We start from the raw sequence: 5281 nt of genomic DNA, 5'->3' as shown, positions 1-5281 counted from the left end.
TGTACAGTTCAAGTAGTGTTAAGTACATTCACGTTGCTGTGGAACCAATCTCCAGAACTATTTTCACCTTGTGAAACTGAAACTGTACCCATTTATCCATCGATGGACACTTGAGTGGCTCCCACCTTTTGGCTAATGTAAAGAATGCTATGAACATGGGTGTACAAATACCTCTTTGAGTCCCTGCTTTCAGTTCTTTTGTATATATACCCAAAGGTGGAATTGCTGGATTACATGGTAATTCTATTTTTAATTTTTTGAGGAACTATTATACCAAACTTTTCTCCATTGAAACTGCAAAAGGATTTCAATTTCTCCAATTTACCAATCTTTATTGGTTCCTGTTTGGGTTTTTTTTTTACATACTGGCCATCCTAATGAGTGTGTGTTTATTTTTAAAGTATACATGTTTATTGTGGAAATTAGAGATACAGAAAAATATAAATGAAAGAAAAAAGTAAAAACAAAACTGTTTTTAAATGTTCCATTTTAAAAACGAGAAAGCATAAGTTTGCTATGTAAACATAAAAAGAGCCTTTGTTTAAAGAAATGCAAAGAGATTAATTAATAGAAGAGTGAGCAAAGGACAGGCACGGGAAGGTTGCCAGGGACGAAACAGAAGTAGCCAATATTATGTAAAACGGTTGGTATCTGGTACTGGGGAGACAAGGGTAGGAGCCTGCCTAGTTCACTGGCTACTTCCACCTGGTGAGGACACCGTTGAAGGGGCCTCCTGCAGCTACTACAGCTGGAGGGGTGTCAAAAACACTCTGCTCTGCTCTGCCCTGCACAGACTATAACCCCAACCGGTTTATCCACTGGATACAAAAAAACAGAGGCTAGACAGCCAGAGGAAACATTTCCTTCCCTAACACCAAAACAAATGATATATTTGGAATGCTCCACAGAAAATACAGAAGAGAATCGAGCCGTTAAAAAAGCTCTAAAAACACAAATGAGGTGGTCAAACTACACATTTTGTTTTAGAGATAAGAATGCTGGGAAAGAATTTTGGAAAAGCAAGAATATTAAAGCACTTTGTCCAGACTGCAATGCCAGACAATAGTTTACCCTGCACTCATTCAGTTATTATGCCGATAGCAAAGTAGCTCACCTGGGGAACTCTGAAGGCGCAGCAGCTCCCACTGGAATCTGAAGTTATGTAGTGGTTTTAAAACAGGCCCCAAAATGCTTGGAAACACCTCCTGTCAAGAGGCGGCCGCTCTGTCTCCCGAATGAATCCAGTGGGCTTATGACTGTTTCAGCTAATAGAGTATGACAGAAATGATGCCATGTGATTTCTGGAGTTGGGTCCTGAGAGGCTATGCAGATTCCCCCCAGTTTTCTTGGACCATTCACTCTACAGAAGTTTCTTTACTGGGTCCTCACTCTACAAACCCAGCCGCCATGCTGTGAAAAGCCAAGCTTGGGAGAGGCCAAGTGTTGGCAAGGGTTGATAGCCCAGCTGAGCCCAGCCTTGGAGTCATCTCAGCCCAGGTGCCTCACATGTGAATAAAGAAGCCTCCAGATGATTTCAGCCCTCAGCCTTTCAAGGCATTCCCAGACTTTTGAATCTTCAGAACAAAAGGCCTCAGTCATGGAAGAGAGATGAGCAATATATGCTATGTCCTGTCTAAATTCCTGATCCACAGAACCTGTGGTAGTTTATCTTTCAATGTCTTTGGGATCATTTGTTGTGCAACAGTAGATAACCAAACCAAATAGTTAAATTACTAGCACTACAAAGAAAGAAATTTCAACTACTGGTTAAGACTATTAATTCACCTGTGTCTAGTAGAAGAATTAGTGGTGTTACAGGTACTTAAAAATCAAAGAACTTGGACTATTCAGCCAGCAGTCACTTTCTAGGAATGCTGTCCTCATTCCACAGATAGATTATTCTTATGGGTGAAAATCCTGGTAGGGCTGTGGAGATAGATCACTCTTGATCTTATGGCTGAGTCTCCCATCAGTGGAAATTCCCTCCCTATGTCTGTAGGGATTTTGCAATAATGTTTGATGACAAAGAGGATGTCTTGCCATCCTCTTTCCCCATGTGGGAAAAAGATTTTGTCCTAGGGGCTGTGAGCTTCCTAAACCTCAGTCTAGACTAGACTATGATGAGCTAGCCCCTCATTGAGGACTTACTTTCTTAAATGCAGTGGTGGACAGAGCTGGCTGGGGTCGAGGTAGAGAGCCTTTCTGCTCAGTCCCTTGGAGTCCTCTTGGGGTTTAACAGAAGAATGGAATGGCTGGTTATAGTGCTGATAAACCCTGGGTAAATACATAGGATGACAGATGGTCTATGAACAAACAAACTGTAGAATTACTTTGGATGTGATTATTTCTGGCTAGGGCGGGGCGGGGGGCGGGCAGGCGGGCAGTGGCAGTGGTGATCCTGGTATACCCATTATTAAAACAGTTTCCAGTTTTGTCTGCATCTATTACTGAACACACAGTGAATCAAACAAAGATAACAAGTCAGGAGCTTCGATAAAAATTGATGGACCTTTGGAAGGATCTTAAGACGAGCTCATGACCATTACACAATCACAGGTTAGACACTGAATCCACAGTATTTGCTAACAAATAAAATAATAATAATAATATATATACAAATATTAAGGGATTGTTATCAAAAGAATTTTCTAATAGTAAAAGCAGTATTTGGATACAAATTTAACTCTTTATTATGTAAAATTTTAAACATATGAATGAGTGGAGAGAATAGTATAGTAAACCCACAATTTCAATAATTAGCAACTTATGGCCAATGCTGTTTCATCTATAGCCCCACCCACTCTTTCCCAGGCCAGCTTATACCCGCTTCATACCACTTCACTGGAAAATTGTAGTACTTTTTCTTAAGCTGGGGCCCAAAATAACTCACATGACATGGACTTACCCCAGACCTGTTGCTTAGAGCCAAACCTGAGTTCAGTCAAAATCAACCCAACCAACCCACAGACCCATGAGTGGAAAAATAAATATTTGTTGTTGTAAACCACTGAGATTTTGAGGTTGTTTTGTTAAGTAGCATTATTTGTCGATAGTTACCTGACATTTATAACAAAATGTTAACAGTGGACTTCTTTGGGTGGAGGGGATATAAGTAGATTTTTCATTTTCCAATTGTACTTTTTATATTTTCCACATTTTCTACTTTTAGCTTATACTATATTTTAACTTAGACTTGGAAAAATAATATATTTGAAAAGAAGAATTAGAAGGAAAAAACAACAATGAAAATAATGAAGTCGTTTCTCCTTCCCAATTCTGTACTTAAACTAGAATAAACTTGTTTACTTTCTACAGTACATGCAAGGTACAATCAACTAAGCATTGAAAGTTTCACATTGTAAACGCTGTAAAAAAGTAAAAACTGTGATGTCTTAACAACCAAACCATTACAGGCTTGTCTTGGTGCTCTTCTTGAAGACTTCCCTGATTAGACAGATGCACTAGCCCGTCTTTCCTCCACTGCCTCTAAACCCATAAACCACACATTTCTGCCTTAGTCTAACAACCTTTTCCATTTGTAAAACAAGGAAAGGAGAAACTGAAGGATCAATATGTTATTCAATTACCAAATAATTAGGGGTAAAGATTTGAAATGTAGCTCTTACAGTATTGAAGAATCCCACCATCTGGCTATTTATAAGCCATGGTAATACTCTGCCCCATTTTCTTACCTCATGGATCAGAGTAAAAAGTTATTTATCAATATAGCCCATGTCTTTATCCATATTATCCCAGATTATCTTTGATTATTAAAAATTGTGTCATACATATGTTTGCCAGCTGGTTATGTACAGCCATAAAAACATATCCCCTACAAGGACACGTTTGAAAAAATTAGTGACAACGTGAATGAGCCTGGAAGACATTACACTAAGTGAAATAAGCCAGGCTCAGAAAGACAAATACTGCATGATTCGCCGATATGAGGTATCTAAAGTAGTCAAACTCATGGAAGCAGAGAGTAGAATGGTGGTTGCCTGGGGCTGGGTGGGAGGGGAAAATGGGGAGATATTGGTCAAAGGGCACAAAGTTTCAGTTATGCAAGATGAATAAGTTCTGAATATCTAATGTACTGTGTGGTAACTGTAGTTAACAATACTGTATTATATACTTGATATTTGCTAAAAGAGTAGATCTTAAGTGTTCTTACCACAAAAAAAGCAAGAAGAAAGGAAAGGGGCTTCCCTGGTGGCGCAGTGGATGGGAGTCCGCCTGCCAATGCAGGGGACACAGGTTCGTGCCCCAGTCTGGGAAGATCCCACATGCCGTGGAGCGGCTGGGCCTGTGAGCCATGGCCGCTGAGCCTGCGCGTCCGGAGCCTGTGCTCCGCAACGGGAGAGTCCACAACAGTGAGAGGCCCGCGTACCGGAAAAAAAAAAGAAGAAGAAAGGAAAGAAGGAAGGAAGGAAATGGTAACTATGTGAAGTGATGAATTTGTTAATTAGATTGATTGTGGTGATCATTTCACAATGTATTTAAAACATCAAGTTGCATACCTTAAATATATACAATTCCTATTTGTCAATAATACCTCAGTAAAGCTGGAAAAAAGAAAAATATGCACACATACAACAATGAATTAGGCAAAGATAAACTCATTGTAGTACAGGTCTCGCACATTTCTTAAGTGTTAGAGCCCATGAAGAAATGACAAGAAAGACTCCTGTACAAAAATGACAATGTGATTGTGAATCACAGATAAGATATTCTAAAAGTAATTGTGATATTCAGTTTGGGGATTCATGTGTTTGACCCTAGGAGGAAAGACCAAGAAGAATCTGCATAATTAGTCCATAGTAGTCAACAGTAGTCCAGAAGAAAGAAATTGGAACAGTCATTGAAGTGCCAAAGGAGGCCACTAGATATGAAAAAAAATCACACATCACACCACCAGCACCAGCACCATCACCACCATCACCATCACCACCATCACCATCACCACCAGCCAGCAGCAACAGGTGCTCCCTTCCCTCCTATAGCCAGGGACACAAAATTAGATACTACTCCTTTGAAGTAACTCTGATTCAACTAGGACAAAATATATTGCACTTTTATGCAAAAGTGTTCTCTAGTGAAAGAAATAATGGCAAACGAAATGTACTTTAAATGAGGAATTGCCATACTAGGCTACTTTGCCTGTAGGTATGAAATTGATCTATATTGTTAAAAATTGCAGTCTTAAAGCTTCTCTCTTGGCAACTGTGATTACTCTTACAATGTAGGGCAATTGCAGAAAGCATTTATCTTGATTCACTTTGCA

This window comes from Hyperoodon ampullatus (genome assembly GCF_949752795.1).
Source record: "Hyperoodon ampullatus genome assembly, chromosome: 4".
NCBI classification, from domain to species: domain Eukaryota; kingdom Metazoa; phylum Chordata; class Mammalia; order Artiodactyla; family Ziphiidae; genus Hyperoodon; species Hyperoodon ampullatus.
This window is presented reverse-complemented; position numbering follows the sequence as displayed.